Here is a 21,154-nt window from a genome sequence, read left to right on the forward strand (position 1 = left end):
GATCTATTTGTACACAGTATTTTATGTATCCTAAATGCAAGTCCAAACAAGCCTTCCCTTGACATAGCAGTCATTATGATATTTTCCTCTGAGTGAAATTTGTCTGGAGTGAAGCAGACAATAAAAACTTTTGTAAAAAAAGTAATAATGAAAAAGTATCTCTTTTAAAAGATACACTTTCAGCTTATAGGATTCAGATAGATAATAAACCACGAGAAGCTAAGTGAAATGAATTTTGAAATCTAAAAGTGTAAACAAAAGGACCACATTACCTAAGATTACTTCTTAATTATTTGTTTTTCTTAATCACATTCTTTTCTACTTATATTTTGATCACAAAGAGACCAAGTATCATGAAGCATCAATTCCGATTTACTTATGTCAGACCTGAAGTATATGTTAGTATTATATTTTTCACTGCTTCCTTTCATTGCTGCAGGGGGCTGGCGGGGGGAAAGAGTGTAGGGGTGGGGGATGCACAAAGAAACTAAGCAAGTTGTCTAAAGTCACACAGACAATTACTAACAGAGCCAGAAACCCAAATCCTGTTTCCTCTAGTCTAATCCACTAAATCCCTCTAAGAAGCACCATAACCTCAGCAATTGGATTTTCTGGGTATGCATTCCAATGGCTAGAAATCAGGCAAACTGTAAATGCTGCCAGCAAGTGCTAAATATGAACTAGTGGGCACCCAGAGCTGAACCCAAAGCCCTACTTTGAACATTCTGTAGTCAATCCATTTTTCACATATTTTCCTGAGTTCTCCTGGATATTATTATAGCTCTGGAAAGAGAGTTGGTTGGAAAACTTGGCATCAACTGTGCAAATAAAATGAAATGAATAAGTTTTTCTTTTAAGAGAGTTTATTTCTTCAAAACATCGGTTCAGAAGCTGTGGAAGCAGCCGTATTTAATTAAACAAATGCTAAGAAACCTCATGTTTTCAGTGAAGCAGACATGGTTTTTGCCATCTGTCTTTTTGCAATTGCAGTCTCCATATAGTAGATGTGGTTTAAAAAAAAAAAAAAAAGAATCGTGATTGGTTTCTTCGCTAAAAAACATTTTTTGTGTGTGTGAAAATTGTCATCTTAATTACTATAAGAATGAACAAAATAGATAAAAAAGAGTAGAATTTCTAAGTAGGTTTTTGAAAGGGTCCTGATTTCTGTGATATGCTGTTTGTTTCCTCATTTAATACACATATACAGTTGTCACCCATCCAAAATGAACAACATAACAAAATGGGAGCTTTTAGACAGATGGATGAACACATGTCTCTTGATTTTGTAGATAGCATGGTACCTGGAAGTGCCTTGAAAATCTATAGTTAAGAAAAATGCAGAAAAGTGAGATGCCACATGTGCTATAATCCAATATGAAACAAGTTGAGAACCAACAAGGTGACAGGATTCATTTTTCATCTTTTATAAATCACTAAATATGTGCAGATAGTCCTTTTGTATGTGCAGGGTTGGAACACTGATAGTGTTAGGCAGATGCAGAGGAACACTTTATGGTTATCAAGTAAGAGGATTTTCAAAGCAAATACTTAGTAATACTATTACCATCATTTCAGATTCTCACTTCTAAAATTATTTACAGTGTAAAATCATTTAAATCCCATTTCCAAAATATCACTTGAATCTACATATTTGTCTACATTGCTGTCATCATTACCCTAATCTAAAATGACACGATCTCCTACCAAGACCGCTTCAGCACTCTCCCAACTCATATCTGTCTCTCCTTTCTTGCTAAGGCTGATCCCAACTCCTGAAAAGATTGTAGTTCCCTCCACCAACACCATATGTAATTTGAATAAAACTGTGCTTTATCTTTTAAAAAGATTTTAGCATATGACTCTGGAAAACTGCTTTATTTTCTGGTCTTCAAGGTAGGAATGTGACTTGCATTTGTATAAGACTATTGCTCGATACAGAAGTGCCTCTGTGTTTGGGTGTCTATATTCTGGATCATATTAATTAGAATCTAGAACTACGTTCTGATGGATAAAAAAAGCCATGAAATCATAGCATCACATTCTTTAATCTTAATCAAAATTTCAAGCTCAAGGATCACTGTGCATAATACAACAGAAATGCTACTTATGTGGTACTTTATGCGTTTGCAAGAAAAAATGCTTTTGAGAAGGACACATCTGTTATTTTGGCTCACTCAGTGTCCACTAACTGTTTTTCTTTGGGGGACCAAGTTAATCAAAGAAATGAGCATGTTATCCAGGCAAGGCCAATCAGAAGCTTTCTTCCTAGAATTTGAATCTGGAGCAAGTAACAAAATCTAAAATAAACTCAAGTTTATTCGCCCGGTGGCAGTGATCTTAATAACTGTCCATTGATTCTCATTACCTATATTCCTGGGCCTATTCCTTTTTTTTTCTTTGCTCTTTCAGCCATCATTTCCAAAGGGCTACTCTGTGTCCGCCCCCCACCCCAAAGTTGTTCTAATTCCCACCCTGTAGAGGCCAGGCTTCTTGAGTTCTGGCAACAATATACTTCTACCAATTTCCCTTTTTGTTTAAATTGGAGAGAGTTGATTTTTGTTTGCTATTTGCAACCAGAGAACTCTACTTAGCGTAGTTGTCATTCCTTTTTAGTTTAAATACTAAGCCCGCTATCCAGGAGAGGGCAATCAGAAGCTCTTCCTACTATCTGAATTATCTAAATACCTAAATAAGAGCAAGTAGTACTGTAACCTTAATTTCACCAGAAAGAAAGTTATAAAATAATATTATTAAAAAGGAGAAGATCTGTAACAAGTGTAGTTCTGGTCACTCCTTTCTTTATGTCTCTTTCCATAGATGATAGTGCTAAGAATATTCTACACTTTTTTCAACCATACACACACACACACATGTGCACACACACACACCATTTGAGTAGCCATTGAACTTGCTCTTAGTCCAAAGTGAGGTAACTCAAACACACATTTCTCATTGATGTTAAGAGTAGCTACAACTGATGATTCTTGGCTACTATCCAGTAGTTTTGGTATGCTAAGATTTCTTCTTACAACTCTTCCCTTAACTAAGGGTCTAAATGCCTCCTGCCAGGTCACCATAGGGCCTTCAGATGGAGAGGGGGCAGGGGAGACTTGAGGTTAATAAAACAGTGGCCATGTCCAGCTCAGTTGTTACCCAATCAACTCTCTTTCATGATCTTCTGAGAGGCAAAATTCCTCTAGCTTCACTAAAGACTTTCAAAATATATTTCTTTTTTTTTGGAATATCAAAGTTTAACCATAAAATAGAGAGACTTTGAAAAGTAAGCAATAGCAAATGCATAGATCCAAAAGAATATTATTTAAAGTAGATATCTTAAGATGGTATACATTTTGTGAATAATACAAAAAAATTTTTTGTAGAACCTGTGTTAGAATTAGCTAGTTTGATTCTTTTTTTGATTATCAAAATATCTAGAGCCAAATGACTATTTTTAATGTCTGAAAATCAAGTTTATCTCTAGAGAATAAAAATATGATAATTTCCCAAAGAATAGTGAAAAATTTCAGAACGATGTGTATAACAAGATCTCATTTTGTAGAAACAAATACAAATATGTTCAAGACACATTTCTTTTTTTAAAACTTTATTTATTTCTTTTATTCAAATGTAAGAATTATTTATCTATAATAGGTTCTCAGCCTGTCACATATATTTATGAACAGACATTTTATTTATTTATTTTTTAAAACATTTTTTGATATTTATTTACTAATTTTTATCACCTACAGCACCTAGTATTCCTAGGTGGTCTCCCATCCAAGTACTAACCAGGCCTGACCCTGCTTAGCTCCAGAGATCAGAAGAGATTGGGCATGTTCAGGGTGGCATGGCCATAGACAAGACATATTTCTGTTTCCATTTTAATGTAGAAATATTTTTTATTCCCCAAAAGCTATTTATAAAATAACAGTTCATCAGACAATTAATGGCATCTGAGAAGTGAAAAATATTATAGATAGTCCAAATGTCCCCAAGTCTTCTATCCTATAATACCCCTTGCTATTAATATCCAAATCAAGTGGCTCAAATTTCTATCCAATTTCTGCAGTATCTAGCACCCATCCCAAAATGTCCTATGATTCCTTAGAGCCCCTATCATCATCGCTGGGTCTAGATAGCTGCTCCAGTTATTTTTTTTAATTTATTTTTCAATTACAGTTGACATACAGTATTATATTAGTTTCAGGTATACAACATACCTTATGAAGTGATCACCCCAATACGTCTAGTAACTACCTGATACCATACATAGTTATTACAATATTATTGACTAGATTCTTATGCTGTACTTTACATCCCCATGACTCTTTTAATAACTGGCAATTAGTATTTCTTACTCCCTTTCACCCATTCCCCAAACCCATCTCCCATATGGTGACCATCAATTTGTTCTCTGTATCTATGAGTTTGTTTCTGTTTTGTTTGTTCATTTATTTTGTCTTTCAGATTCTACATACAAGTGAAATTGTATGGTATTTGTCTTTCTCTGTCTGACTTATTTCACTTAGCATACTACCCTCTAGGTTCACTCGTGTTGCTGCAAATGGTAAGATTTCATTCTTTTTTATAGCTGAGTAATATTCCATTGTATATGGACCACATTTTTATCCAATTGTCTCTCAATGGGCACTTAGCTCCAGCTATTTTTTATCTACACTCATCATCTCGCCCTCTTTTTCTGCACTTCTTCAAATGCTTCTGCACTGTTAACTGCCTTCATTTCCCAACCATCATTAACACAGAGCTTTATGGATATTCATGCTTTTACTGGAATTTAAGGAAAATAGAGACATATTACAGGTCAGCACCAAATAGTCGATAACATTAAATAGAATTTTATAAATAAAATATTTTTAGCCATCCCAGCTCTAGTGAATTTATCAATGGCAATTTTCTCCATGGGCTCCACTTTCCACCATATTTTGAGGGATCTATTTCTCCTTAATGCATACACCTTTTTACTAATTTCCCCCTCTTTCAAATCTAAGAGGGCATTTTAGACCCTCTCTCCCTAGTTGCTAGAGGAAACACAGTATTTCTAAGATCTGTTATTCTGAATAATCTGCTCTTAACTCCACTGCAGAGCAAACTCAGAAGATATTATTTCATGCCAAAAAAACAAAGCCATTTATTTACTTCAAAACAATTAAGACATGGGCGGGGGGGGTGCAGGAAGTGGTGTACATAAATGAAATGAATTGGACGTGTGTCGATAATCATTGAAACTATGTGATAAATTCATAATACTAACCTCTCTACATTTATAGATATAATACAATAATAAAGAGAATTCTAAAAGACAAATAGATACCCTTTGTGGGATGAAAGTAAATATGAGGTTTTTTTGTTTGTTTTTGTTTTTTTAGAGGTAAATATCTCTCTTTTGGAACTCGACAATTATCTATGGAGCAACTCTTACAAATGGTAAGAGGTTGTGCAGAAGCAGTTAGTACCAAACCCACTTTGTTAAAAAGGCCTGTTAAAATAGTTTTATAAAATACTTAAATTCATAAACACCGCTACTCTCTCTCTCCTTTCCGAAAATTTTGCACATGGTATTCCCTCTACCTAGAATACTTGCCCCATCTCCTTGCCCACATTTCTCTGCTAACTTTTATTTGTATTTCAGATCTCACTTCTTTAGGAGAAAGATTTTCCTAGACTAACTTAAGTTCTCCTCCTATGTGCTCTCATAGCTCTCCTCCTTCTCAACGCTCATCACACATTATATGTGTGTGTTTATGTCTAGACTGTGCACTCCCCAAGGACAAGAATGAAATATGTCTTGTCCTCAGCTAGCGCCAGAGTATTTAGTATAGAGCACAGGATATGGAAGGCATTCAGTAAATATTTGTTGAATAAATGATTGAGTGAAAGATTGAATGAAACTGGGTAAAAGCACTGTCCTAGTTCTTGGTCAAAGAACAGATACGATACATATGTATTGAGAGAAGAAAGGAATGGAGAAATGGAAATTTAGAATCAGATTTGTACAGAAAGGAAGTATATGTAGATGTTAAGTAGGATAGAATGTATGTAAACACTTGAGCTGGAGAATCCATACTTTCTCAGTGAAATAGGAGATTAGGAATACAGTGATTAAATGGCAAACAATAAAAACAAATTACATACAAACAAGTTTTGATTATTTGCAGATCTAATATATTTTTGTTCAATCTATTATCATTGCATTCATGCTTGATTTATCTGTACTATCAGTTCTAACATCATGTAATGTGATTATTATATTTAATCCAGGAACAAAGGGCAGTGACAGTATTTTATTTTAAGATAAAATCTATTTTTTATGTGTTAATTCTGTGAAAGAATGAGCCAAGATGGTATAAGGATGGGTAATAGATTGTCTTTCTTCTTTGGTGATTTATGTCTTTGTGCATCTTTATGTGTGTCTATATGTGTTTGGATGACTTTTGGTGAAAATAATTCCCTCATTAGGCTGGTGTGTTGAACATCATGTAAATTTTTAAAATAACATCAAAATTCTCTCCTTTCCCCCACCCTTAGAATTATTGAGTTCTCAAGTTTTTCTCTGGCGATTTTCTAATATTTCCCCTACCATTAGAGCAGGACTGATTTCTTTATCCCCAACTCAGAAAAAGCATTAGGCCTAGCCTTGAAATGAAGGTTTCCATAATATTTAATCTTTTTTCTTTCTTCGCTGTAGCTTAAGTCACATTACTCCTGGTCTTGTCCTTGTTGACTAATGAGGATAATTGGTCCCTTTCCTCCTGAAAACATCCTTTTATGTATTTTGGAGAGTTATTATGGCCCTTTTCAGCCCTCTCTTCTGTAGGCAGAACCGGCCTGATTCTCTTAACCTTTCCTCACAGGGCTGATTTTCCAAACCTTTGATCATTTTTGTTCTTCCCCTCTGAACTCTCTCCAATTTGTCTGTCTCTTTCAAAACGTAGTGCCCAGGAGAGAATTCAATCCTTCAGTTGAATCTTAACTAATATCGTATTAACCTAGGCAATGCTTAGTGAATGGTAACAGAATCTTAAATATTATTTATCCAAATTCTGGTATGGCAGTTCCCTTTACTTAAAGAATAATAGAAATTAGGAATTTTAATTTGACACTCAGTGTTCTTTAAATAGTCCACATGATAGTATACCACAGTATTTGAAAAGCCATGAGATATCAAACAACAGCAAACAGAACTTAAGATGGAGATACAGGATAATATTTTTAGAGTAGATGAGCTTCCAAAAAACAAAAAAACAAATAGAACTTTTCAAATACTGAGAAAGATTTCCACATTATTCTATGTCATTCTGCTCTTTTGTGTAAGATCAAATGTTTGTAAAAAAATTTATTCTATATTTATATTGTCTTTAGAATCTCCTGGGAGAAAACTTTCACAACAACTCAGGTTGATCTAAGGCTTATTTTATTGATTTGCATCACAGCTTAGCATTATCTCAGTAATTACCAAAAATCATAGTCCATCAGCTGGTTGGACAAAAGAAAATAGCACTTTTCCACTAAAATGTGAGAAAAGATTAAGAAATGATTTCAAAGAAGGTAGGTTTTACATTTTATACCACTAAAAAACTAAGGTTGTATCAAAACATCTACTTAAGTCCTTTCATTTGCATGATTCCTTCAAAATAAGTAATTTGGTACCCGCCCCAATGATAAAACCTAAGGACAATACCAAAAGACATATAAGACAATAACCCCTGCTTTTGCAGAATTTGAATTCTGGCAGATGAGACAAGACAAAGAAACATAGAATACTAGACAAGTAGTTAATGCTTCACTGTGTGGTACTAAGTATAAATAAAATAGTCATTCAGAGAATGGAGAGATCACTGTAGACAAAAAATAAAGAAGAGATGAATTCATAGAAAAGATGGGCTTACAGTGAACCTTGAAAAATAGGCAGCAGAGAAGAAAGAGAGAGAGAGAAGAGGAGAAACAAAGGCAGAAAAAATGAAATGAATATGATGGGTCCAGAGGACAGTGAGGAAACTGACTTGACTGGAATAGAGAACTGAGTTGAGGAAATGCGAGATACAAGTAAAATAGACTATTCTTATGGGCGGTTTGACAGCCAGGCAGGCTGTCAATGAATTCGAAGTGGTGGGCAACTGGGGGCAACTGAAGGATTGATGAGAGTTACAATTTGGGAAGATTAGTCTGGTGGCAGCCTTCTGTGTGGATGGGATGAAGGGGGCAGAGGCAGTGCTAAAGCAAAGGGAGCACCTGTGAGCATTCTATCCATCACCAAGCGTTTTGGGCTGTCAAACTTGTCCTTTTAATATTTGAGTCCAATTATTCTCCTTTTGCTATACTGCTAGGTGACTTTCATTCAAGTCAAAGAAATAGTCAGAGTTAAACATTTCAGTCTTAGTCCATCAACACATGTATTTGAAGCACCTTAGAGACCCAGAAAGATGATTTAAATGTGGATAGATTTAAATAGAAAGATTCAACTTTAAATGCTTAACTCTGATAACACTCTATCTTTAGAAGGAGAAAGAAAAGGGGCTGGAGTGGGGGGAGAGAAAGAGGAGAGAGAAAATTGAAGAGAGGGGAGAGGGACCGAGTGGAGAGGAAAGGGAGAGGGAAGGGGAGGGGACAGGAGGGAAGGGAAGGAGAGGGAGAGGAAAGAAAAGAAAAGAAAAGAAAAGAGGAATGAGTGTGACCACTAGATGTCACTGTTGCTAGCCTACCTCAAAGTTAGAAGCACAGTATTCAGTGGACTGAGTTTTCAATGCAAGAGAAAATTTAAAAATTCCTATTACTTACAGACGAAATGCCCCCCAATCCCACTCTCCCCCACATCAAACTTCTGCCCAAGAGGAAAATTCAGGCAATCTGAGGATATAGTCTAATTTCTAAAATAAGCTGGCTGCAATTGTTGTGTTTTTATTTTTAAGGCAGCTTCCTCCCTTAGCAATGGGCATTTCATAGTGCTGTGTGTACGGCTGGTCTGCCATTTCTTAAGCAGTATACCCAACCATATTGACCAAATGAGTTAGTCCTTTTTCAAGTGATTTAAAATTTTTAATCACTTAATATCTGATGTGGAGTGTTCGATTTAGTTGCCTGCGTCACAGGTCTATTGCTACAGCAGAATCAGAGTTCTCTGTGTCACTGTTGCATAATGTAGCTTTTATTTAATACAGTGGCAATTTGGAAGCTCAAACCGTAATTTCTTGTCTGTTTATACAGTCCTCATTCCTGGGATTTCAAAGATATTTTGGATATTTAAATTATTCTAGATGTTTAGGCTATAGCTTATGTTCCTAACATATCGTGTAACAATATGTTTTGTATACCTAATAAATGCTCTTAAGTAGCATTGTATATACTTTTTGTAAATAGATCCTATATAAAATACCTTATTAAATATTTAATGACCATTCCCTATGGTAACTGAATTGTATTTAACCCAAATTCTTGGGGTCTTTTTCTACTCCTCAAAGATACTATTTAAATTAAGGCTGTGGGAAGCCAGTCACACACACTAAAATAGAAGCCAGGATTTCATAAGCCTACCATCTTAAAGATGCATAAAATCATTCTTCAAATTTATGAGAGTGGGTATAGATTTTTTTATTAGAAAGTTGTATTTTTTTTAATTTATTTTTGATGCTTCCAAAAACAATTATTTTTCAGCAACTTTGTTAGGTATATGCAGCCAGGTGTTTATGCCTTTTAGAAAAAAATTATCTTTTTCTTTCCAGGCATTTGCATTTCTGGAGAACTGTTTGGTACTTCCTCAGCGGAACTATGAGCACAAAATCAGAGATTCACCTCGTACCATGTTCTAATTCATCTCGCACTGTAATTTCAGCACACCAGACATTTCAGGTTCAGGGCAATGTAGAAAATTCAGAAGATTCTAAGGGCAAAGGTCTTCAAGGTCCCAGACATGATGAACTGCTGGCCCAGCAGCAAGCAAGCAGCCAGCTTTCTGAGGGCACTGTTTGAGAGATACAAGAGGAAGATGTTCTTTCTCCTTTCCTCACCTCCAACAAAGAAAACTTTCTTTTCTTTCCATCTTATATAACTCACCACAAGAAACAGATTCAGGCTGACGAATTCCTTGAGCAGCATCCATGCAACGTAGAACCAAATGTCCAGAAAAGTTTACCTCTCTATATGTAACAAGAAGGTGTGAAAAAGTATATCAATCCCTATTTTAAATACCCTACAGAAACTTACTTCTCTAAAACACTATATATATACACTGATGAGTTCTAATGTTGATTTTTATATTTGAATTTTTTTACATTGGTTTAATTTCAAAGAATGAACACATTTCTCTTTGTAAGTAAAAATGGAGATTAAAAAAAGAAAAGAATATTTATATTGGCAAAATAAAATGAGACCTTGAAACACTATGGATAGCTTTTACTTAAAAAAAAAAAACTTTTGATACTGAAAGAAAAATAGGAGTATTTTACTTGTCATGAAGTATACATAAATCAAAGACTTATAAATTTCCAATTAAGTTCATAGCCATTCAGTTATCTTCATCGATTCTTCTGCAGCAACAAGCCAGAAACCTTGAGCAATCTGAAAAAAACTGATATCATGGAATCTATTTTTTAAAGTCTATCATTTATAAGGTAAAATATTTACCCACAAAGAGAGTTTACATATTTTCCATTAGGAATTGTGTTAGCAACAAGTGCAGGAGTTTAATCCTATTGTAGGCTATTTCAGAGCAACCAAAAAATCTACTAGTATTCCTCTATTCTATCAGAAGCCATGCACATTTTTCCTAATTGTATATGATGCAATAAATATTTGTAATGTAGATGGTTATTTCCATTTGAGGTCAAAATGTGGTAACAATAGAAAATCAGATATTTGGCGGAAATCCCAGGTTTATGCTTAAAGAAACAAAAGAACTTTTTGATCACTGGTAACTTGAAAAAAACTTTGTGTTTAGTTATAGTAAAATGTCTTTGCAAATGAACAATTTGATATTGGTAATGAAGTTGATGGAATGTCTTAATCTAAACTAAAATTTAATAGTTCAAATGGAAAGCCCAGATTAAAAGGGAAAAATGCAACTGAAACTCTGGGCAACACATCCCAGGAGATATGTGCTCTACATGATGACTTGTCTGAAGATCTCTTTGGAAATGCTCTCTCTCCGGATGCTCCCACACTCCAGTGTGGGACTTGTGCCAGTTGCACACCACATCCGAGGAAAGAAAAGAGAGGCAAAATCGAGAGCTTGGCTGGCTTTCCCAAATCCAAACTCTACACGGTTAATAAAAGGGAAGAAGGAGCTTGTGGCTACACAAAGCATGTCCTTTAACTGTTTCACGGCATTTAAAATATATTAACTTCTACATTTACATCTGTTTATCCTTTTAGATGTTATTGTTTGAGGGTGTGCAGGCTGAGCACTGGCCAGAGCTGTGGGACTTGAAGGAAAGGACTCCTTTCTCTAAATCAAACAAGCCGCTCAATGTGCTGGCAGTAGCCGTCCGTCTTGTACACCGTGCTCTTCCTTTCTTTCTAACTCATCCCGTGCATCTTAAGAGGCAACATTAAACATTTCCTTGTGTCAACTACAACAGTTTATTTCCCTCCAAATCAGACACTTGGCAGAATGGATAAGTTAATAACGTATTATTATTTAATAAGAACTTATTAAATAGGTGAAAAACTATGAGATTCAGAGATATCGGCACATTTTAGAGAGGATATTTTCAGGCTCTGTCCCCACCTGTGAATGCAGGAGATTAGTATCAAGGAAATAGTCACAGACACCAAAAAGAACTGGGCATTTGGGGCTGGAATAGAACGTCTTTTCCAGGATGCTGTGCTTTGGGGACCTGAAATGCTTGAATAACCACGCACACATCCAAGAGGTTAATCTCCTCTTGGACTACATCATATGCAGAAGGGATATCGCCTCCAAGTGGGTGAAAATTGGTTTTGGGGGGCAGAAAAAAAAATCTTACTCTTTTTTGTGTATGGATATACAGATATTCCATAAAGGAATATACTTTTTACTATGGTATTAAAATTTCACGGAGAAGATTAGGGAAAGATGTCTGTAAAGGCTTCTGGGGGAGGAGAGTGCAGTGATGAAAAACTGGTTGAGAAACACAATGGATCCAGGCATTTTCCTCAGAAAAGCTCTGCTAAGATTATGTTAGCAGGAACAACACAGAATCAAATGACTGACCAACCATTATTAAGCCACCATATATGCAGCTTCCATATTAGCTATTATTAGAGAACCAAAGAGACACAAAATTTGGTTTCTTTTTTAAAAGTGTGTACAGATCACTTGGACAGAGAGAATCTAGCACAGGATAAATAGTTGCTGATAAGGATAGTAACATCTGAATATATAAATAACTACTTTTAATATTTTTAATAGTGTGAAACAATTTATGAAAAGTGCTAAGTAACTGTACAAGCAATAAGGTCAAGGGTAGCTCAAAGTCAAGAAGGATTAGGGTGGTGAAAAGGAGGGTTTCATACATAATGGGATTTGAACTGGACGCTAAAAGATAGGAGGGTTTAACTCAATAGAGAAAAGATGGAAAAATACCCAAACAAGCAAGTGGCTTTGGGACTAAGAACTTGCATCAGAACAGAGTTAAGACTTGCAAGCCCAGAAGGAAAATAAAGTCTCGAGGGATGGAGAAGAGAGTTTAGAGTCTCATGCCAAGTTTTGGCCAGTTTGATAGTTGCACTGGGAATGTCTTCTTTTTCTCCCCCGCCCTCAAAAAAAATTTTATGATAGCAATCTAAGAGCATGTGAAGTGGTATCTTGTGTTTTTTTAACTGTACATTTTTTATTTAGTCAAATGAGCATAACAAAATTTACTCTTTTGACCATTTTTAAGTGTACAGTTCAGCAGCATTATGTAAATTCACATCGTTGTGCAGCCATCACAACCACCCATCTCCGGAACTTTTTCATCATTCCGTACTGAAACTATCTACCTGTTAAATAATCACTGCCCCTCCCGCTTCACCCAACCCCTGCTAATCACTGTTCCTCATTCCGCCTCTATGTATCTGACTTTTTTAGGTACCTCATATAAGTGGAATCATACAATATTTGTCCTTTTGAGTCTGGCTTATTTCATTTAGCATAATGTCCTCAAGGTCCATTCATGTTGTAGCATGTGTGGGAATTTCATTCTTTTTTAAGGTTGAATAATATTTCATTGTATCGATCTTATTCCCTTCCATCTTGTTACCAACTTTCTTGATAATTGAAGCTGAGAGACTAAGAGTGCAGGCATCCTTTCAAAGGCCTTAGAGAACTACAGCCACAGGGAGGCCAGATTATTCTAGATTGAACTGTAGTCACTGAAAAGACCCTCTAACCAAAGGTAGATATAAGGACTGCGTCAGGAAACTCCCCATCCAGAGACAGGATTGGAGGAAAGTGATGCAGAGCAGAGCCCACAAAGCATGTCAGACCTGCATCCTGCATCCTTGGCCTCAGTCGGGGAAGTCGCTCCTGGAAGAGCTGCAGGGTGGCAGCTACCAGAGTGACTGAGGAAGGCCAGAAGGACTGAGGGTTGCAGCACGGAGAAGGAACTGTATACCCGAAAATAAAACCAGGCAGTGACTTGGTGTCAAAGACACTGTTATTTTGATCCCCAGGGCTTAGGGGGAAAAAAATGAAGCACGCAAAAGGCTTGATCTGGCTTAGATTTACAAGATAAGTTAGAGAGGGAAAGAGCTGAAAGGTAAGAAGATAAGGCGGTCCTTGTGACACGGTGACAGAACGAAAAGAGGCAGTAGGACATGTTATTACTTCTATAGGTATATCAGATAACGACTCTTGCATAACTAACCACCCCAAAATTTAGTGGTTTAAAATAATAGTATATTACTTCTTGGGAATCTAGGAGTTGGATGAAGGATCCTGCTCAGCTGGGCCAGGCTTGGCTGATCTCAGTTTATGAGTCACCTATTAAGTCATCTAGGGTTGGCTGATCTTGGATGCTATCTTTTGAGGCGACTTGAGTCTATATGTTGTCTTCCTCTCCAGCAAGCTGGTCAGGGTTATTCTCGTGGTGATCACAGATGGGTCCAGGGCGGGAGCAGAAGCAATGACAGGCTACTTAAGGCTGAGGCTGCAAATGTCACGTCATGACATCTACCATGTTCTTTTGGACAGAGATAGTGGCAAATTCAGCCCTGATTCAAAAAGCAGATTCCATTTCCTGATGGAAGGAGCTGTAGCTTCACACAGGGAGAGGATACAAAAAGGAATGGAGAATTTAAGCCGTTTTTGCAAGCTATTTTCCACTGGAGGAGAAATGTAGCAAGGCTTCAAACTTGCAAATGGTGTGTGCAAGAAAAATAATCCTCTTTCTTCATCTTTTATAACCATTTTATCTTCCTCATAAGACTCCTGCTCTAAATATAAACCGGGGATCAAGAAAACTTAAACTTTAAGTGTCTTAGTCTTCCTGTTTTAGAGTCCCTTTGCAGTAACTCAGCCTCTTTTTGAAAGCTACCTAATCCTTCAGATTCTTTCTTTTCCCCTGTTGCTCCCCAAGATGGTGTCTCATTGTTAGCAAGGCTTATGTGACATCAATAGAGTAGAGAAAACTTAGAGTCAAGTTGTGGAAACAACCTAAATGTTCACTGACAGATGAATAAAGGAAATGTGGTATAAATACACAAAGGAATATTATTCAGCCTTTAAAAAGGGCTTTTCTCTTTTTCTAAGTTTTAACGTCAGTGTGTCATATCTCTCTTCCACCCTGGGAAAGAATTTCACAGCCTACTCATCACAGGCAGAAAGTAAATCTTTCTTACACTATGGGAAAAACTATGTATATATGTTGGTCAAACACGGATGTGAGAGCTGTGAGACAACTGAAATTAGGGATTGCCAGGGATAAAACACATCAGTTTAATATCTTCCCCACCAATCAATCAATCAATCAATCAGTAAAAGAAGTGGCAATCAAGATTGATTACGAAGTTTCCTACCTTAGTGACTGGGAGAATTTTGGACTCTTTGAAGAAAGAGGAGAATCGGAAACACGATGATGAAGTCCATGCCCAAGTTGGAGGTAATTACGAAGTCAGCTGAATTGTGTCCACATGATGTATAACTGGAATTCAGGGGAGAGGTTTGAAAGAGAGAAGTAGAATCCAAGCTTATGTGCATTAAAAGGCTCCTCTGCCAAAAATCTCAGCACTGCATGAGATATCACAGGAATAGGACACAGACAGGCTCCATGTGTGAGGAGGCCAGAGAGATGGGTGATTTTTAAAAAGCAGCAATCAGAAGAATAAAAGAAGAACCACTCGATAGTAACTTGAGAGCAGGGGGCCCTGCCTTCATCATCTTGATATCATCAATACTTATAAATACTTACCATTGTACTAGATGTTCGATACTGTATTTGGAAGAAAGAATTAAAGGAAAGAAGGAAATCAGGTAGGAAATAAAGAGGGAAGACTGGATCGAATGGGGTAATTCCGGGAAAGCCAGGTATGGCAGGCAGAATAATGGCCACGCAAAGTTGTCCATGTCTTAGTCGTTGGAATCTATAAAAATGTTACCATACATGGCAAAAGGGACTTTGCAGCTATGACTAAGGCTACAATTTGGAGATGGGAAGGTTATCGTGGATTATCTGAGTGAGTCAATCTAATCACATGAGCCCTTTAAAGTAGAAGAGTGGGTCGGAAAGATGTGACATGAGAAGGACTTCATTCGCTGCTGCTGGTTTAGCAGATGAAGCTAAGGAATAAGCTAAGGAACACAGCAGCCTCTGGAAGCTGGGACCAGCTTTCAGCCAACAGCCAGAAGGAAAGCTTGGCCCTCAGGGCCACAACTACAAGGAACCAACCCCTCAAGCAGGAAATGGATTGTCCCCTAGAGCCTCCAGAAAAGAACGCAGTCTGCAGAGACCTTAATTTTAGTCTGGTGAAACCCATGCCAGACTTCTGTCCTACAGAACTGTAAGATAAATTGTGCTGCTTCAGTTACTAAGGTTATATTTTATATATGATGATTATCAATAATACAAAGTATAAAAATTTGGAGAAGTGATTCATTTATAATTCCATCTCGAAGTAAAATATTTTATCTGATAAACGACACAATGTATCTGTATAATTTTAGAAATTTATGTAATTCCTCTGGGCCTCAGTTTACTCACTTTTAAAACCAAATATAATATCTTTCTTGCTTACAGACAAAGAGCTGTACCAGGTTATTTCTTGAACCCCTCCCAGATCAAAAATCTATGACTCAGGGACTAGTTACTTTTCGTAATACATCCACACAGATCTTACTGCAGACTATCATACTTTGGGATTAGGGAACACTCACATCAGAATTGCAATCCAACGTAATCAAAGGCAGTCCAGATGCCTGCAACATAGACATCAGAGTTAGCAATCGGGGTTCATCTGAGTCATTGCCTATCCGTTGATGGAGGCTGACTGGAGTACTTTGATAAGAAGGATTCAGAGGCCAGTTCCATGCTGAGCAAATCTTATGCTTTAATCTTGCTAATCAAGTGAGATAGCGGTCAAGGGTATAAGGAGGCAGGGTGTGGCTATGGGATCCAAACATTTACCATCTCTGCAATGTGGGGGTAAGGATGATTAGGAAGGATAAAGATCTACCTTTGACATTGCTTGCTATTTCCTAGTGGAGAAGACACTTGAACTGAGCTTTGAATGGGTAAATTTTGGAAGAGAAGGAAGAGGGCAGACCCCGGTGTTATGCCATATATATTATTTATCATATGTATAGGGGAGGTAAACAAGGACTCTTGTAAAAACCATGGATTGGCTCTCTCAACCTCCATTCACCTTCTTTCTAGTTGCCTTCCTCGACACCACGACTTCTTCACAACTAGGATTTTGGCTACAATGGCTTGCACTGTATTCCATGTAGAATGCATAAATGAAGGAGAGGCCATTTTTCATATCCTTTTTGATGCTTTACTGCTAGCCACAGGAAACAGAAATGAGTTTGTGGCTTTTTCCCCCCTCAATCACATTCTAGTGTTTTTTTCTCCAGCTTCTTTAGTTGAGAGGCAATTAATTGCACCAGCAGTGATGACAGCAGCTTCTGATCCCTGGTTCACTGCAATGTGTTTTTGAATTAAATCTATCTGGTAGCAGCCTTCATGGTGCTCCAGAGGTCATCCCCGGGGGCCCAGCCTAGACTCTTTATCCAGCCCTCCTGCCACTTTTGTAAGTACTCTGCATTAAATTGCCTGCATTAAATCTCTTGCTGCCTAAAACATCTAGAATGACTTCTCCATTCTACATCGAACCCCAATACAGGGGCAGAATTGTCAAAGATACAGAGGTGAGAAAGCGGTATGATCAGGGAACAAAGAGGAATTCAGCTTGACTGAAGAAATGGGATTATGCTGAGAGCTCGAGGAGATGTAAATATACTGTCCTGATGGGGTCAGAGCCCAATTTCGAAAACCTTTCGTGCCGCAATGTGGAGTTCAGACCTAATCTATATGGCACAGCTATCACTGGGGAGGCGGGATGGGTTGAGGTCGATGAAGTGGAACATGAGGATACTGAACATAGGAATGGCAGGTCTTGAGATGAGGAAGGCCTAGAATAAGGTAGAGAGTCTGGGAGCGGAAAGAAAAGAGTAAATTCAAAGGCATAAGAAAAGACTTTAAACTGTGCATAAGATATAAAAGAGGCAATATTTCTGACCTCGAAAGCTCATTTGATGAAAAAAACTAGTTTGTCACAAAATAGGTATGGCTTAAGTAGGTCAATATATAGGAACATCTGTATAATTCCAGGACTTATGACTTTATTCAATAAAAGTGAAATTTTGTAGTCTTCTCATTTGGTTTCTTCTTTTTACAGGTGGGTAGGAGAAGTCTTGGTAAAATAATATTAGTCAAAGTTAGACAAACTGGTTTTGATCCATCTACAGGCTCCATCTGCTGACACTGCTCCCTTTCACTGCTGAATCATTGCTGAGAGTGGCCAAGTAAAATATTAATCCCGGATATTCTGGAATGTTGCCCTATCCTGGCAGTATAAACCTAGCAGAAGAAAGGCCCAGAGTGAAGAAATGTCCCCTGAGAAGTCCCGCTCTCAAGCCACCAAAGTTTCTGCCCTAGTTCCCAGGCCAGTCAAAATCTCTTAAGTTATAGTAATTGTTTCTCTCTATTGCTTGTCTTCCAAGCACTGAGCCAAGAGATTTACATCGGTCATCTCATTTTATCGTCACGATAACCTTTACAATAAATATTTTTATAATAAATACCATCATGATAATCTTTATAATAAATAATTATGCAAATGAGAAAACTGAGGCTCAGGAAGTTCACAAAAATTTTGACCAGTTCATACAACCGATTTATTCCCTCCCTTAAAACTGGAAATCAGGATGAATCACGGGATTTAGGAAAAGACAATTGACACATCCTCTCCTACCCAGACAACACAATTTCCCCAAGTGTGGAATGTCATTGACAAGGCATTATCTTTATGGAGTAGTTCAGAAAAAATATGAAGAAAGTATGGAGGCTTTTCAATTTCCAAGGTTTCTATAGTCCTAAATTTGTTTCTATATTATCCTTTGATCACATGATTTCCTGATTAGTGATTAAAAATTAAGTAATTCCCTCAGACCAAATCAATTCCATTTTCTTAAATGGAGCCTTTAAATAATTCCAGATTATGTGTCAATCAACATTCACAAAACCCACAAGAACTGATTCTCATTAATTGCCATGATAATTATGTAAATAGAAAATAGGAAAAGTGAAATTTCTAAGTGCAGTGGAATTTTCTTACATGTCTGGCCTTTCAAGACAGTGATTAGTTACCATAAATTTTTACATCCAACTTTTTTAGGCTCAAAAAAGTCAAAGAAGTTAAGAAAAGTTCAGTCACTGCCTGGTCCTATAATATTGTCTAAGTCACTCTCTTTCACTATCCTACTGGTTAAAAAAGAATAGTAAGTTTCACCGGATCTCGGGAGTGTTGGGCAGACTAATTAATAGCTGTAAAATGCTTTCAAGTGCAGAATGCTATATCTGTATGTGCTTTTTTTCAGTAATCATGTTAATACCCTATTCATTTCACTGGTAATTGTATAGCATCATCATTGTAATGTAATGATGTGCACCATGCAAAAGTCAGGTGAGATGATCTAATGATGTCAAGATGAAATGCTGTCAGTGTAAGTCTATAAAGATAGTGTAACACTGTCAAAAATGAAAGGAAATTATGGTATTGTAAGTTCTACTACCATTAAAAGATGTTAGAAGGAAAGGGTTCCACAAACTGGGGCAACGTCTGTTATGACAGATGTGCTCAAGCAACTTAAAAGACAAACTGGCAATTCTTCATCTAATTTTCTTTATCCAAAGAGTTTTTATTAAAATTCTCTGTTAATTTCCTACGTAAATTGTCTTCAAGCCCAGAATAGGACTATGATTCTCAAAAGCAATTTGTGTTTGAAATAGTCATTGTTCTTTGGGTCTATGGTCCAACATTAATTGCACCTGATAGTCATTTCTTTTGCAAGGGCAGGTAGTACATTTAAAAAGTTTTATGAAAGGTAATAGAACTCGAAGTTTCACTCTTTGAAGAAAACTTGGCAGTAAGAGCGATATCTTTGTTATGCATGGCACACTTCACAGAAGAAAAGAAATACAGCCTTTAATGCAGGGTCAGTTTAGGCACAAACATTTATCCTCTCCATACACCAGATTTTGAAAAGCCTTAGGAAGGTCCAAGCTGAAAAGAAAACAAACCTTCAGTATGCTTTTGTGCATTTGGGAGCCTCAGGTTTCAGTCCCCTGAAGTTTTCTATTATGTGGGGGATTCAAATTAAATGATTTTAAAAATACAAAGTCATGGTTTCTGCCAAGACTGTTAAAAAGATAATAATCAAAATGAAATAAGGGATATAGAGTCAAAACTTAAGAAAAGTTAGAATAAGCCTTGAACTTTGTTGTACTCAGGAATTGCTCCAGTCTATGCGGTGCCTTGGTATGAGTTAGAAACCGATGCACCTTTCCTGGGGCCGATACCCGCCTCGTCTGGATGCATGGCTGGGCAAGTATGCTGCAGGCTGGCTTTCAGCTCCCCTTCTCCCTTCATCATGGCACCTTCGTGCAGTGCACAACTTGTACAACCACAGGGGGTGGTCCTGACTATCTAACATCCTGGGTACTAGCCAAGTAGCTCAATCCCAAGGCATCTAGAAAATCTCTACTCTGCCTACCACACAAATTTTCATAATGCTAGGCTACTGGACAGAACTTCCAGTTTGGGGAGTGTTAGAAATATACTATAAAATCAAGGTCTGGCCCAGACATTCCAGCTTACTCCTGTCGTCCTGGAGTCATTATTACCATCCTCTTTTCTCTTTCAAAAGTGTCTTGGTTCGAATGATACAATATATGGTCACCCTACACATTCTTTTGATAAGGAACTGAAAATTTAGCCAGAGAAGTCTAGAGATAGACGTGTCAGATATGTATTCAGATGTGAAGAGTGAGGAAAAGAAAGGAAAGAATGGAGGCAAATGATGGAACAGGTCCTCTGGTTCAGTTTTATGTGGCTTTGTCATTAGTTCCAGGGACCAGATGCTCACTGACATTTAAAATCAATTATGAAATTAAGCTTTCAAATAGAGCGACTGAATTTTCCTGGCTCCAATGCTAAGGATCTCCTTAAACCCCAGCTATACATCATATGTCATATCTCAATTCAATTTCCTAAGTTGTAGATGCTAATAGCCAGCAATTGAATCCTAAAGAAAAGTGAGATTCATTAAAGGGAAAAGAAATTGTTGATGTAAACAAACCCTTACAACTGAAAGATGTATTGCATGTGTCTTTAGGTCTCAGAATACAAAGAAAAGGAGAGGAACAACAATTCTGTGCTTACTTTCCATAGGGCATAGGATTTCTGGTTTTGGAGATTGCCCATGCAATAAACTTACTAGCCACAGGAGCATAATTAAGATTCTTAACCTTTCTGTCTCATATTCCTCAATGTAAATTAGATAATGATGGCACTTCCTTGCAGGCCGTTGTAAAGATGAAATGAAATAATATACACAAAGCAATTAGCACATAGTAAATGCCTAATGAATGTTGTTATATTTTATATTAAAAGAGTAGCAGAT

General features: G+C 37.0%; 1 pseudogene; it reads right to left on the reverse strand.

Annotated features, from left to right (window-relative positions):
* Nucleotides 1-3,740: 3,740 nt before the first annotated feature.
* LOC120615237 (uncharacterized) lies at nt 3,741-3,859 on the reverse strand (annotated as a pseudogene).
* Nucleotides 3,860-21,154: the final 17,295 nt, after the last annotated feature.

The sequence above is a fragment of the Pteropus medius genome, unplaced genomic scaffold (assembly GCF_902729225.1).
Source record: "Pteropus medius unplaced genomic scaffold, Ma_sr-lr_union100, whole genome shotgun sequence".
Lineage (NCBI taxonomy): Eukaryota > Metazoa > Chordata > Mammalia > Chiroptera > Pteropodidae > Pteropus > Pteropus medius.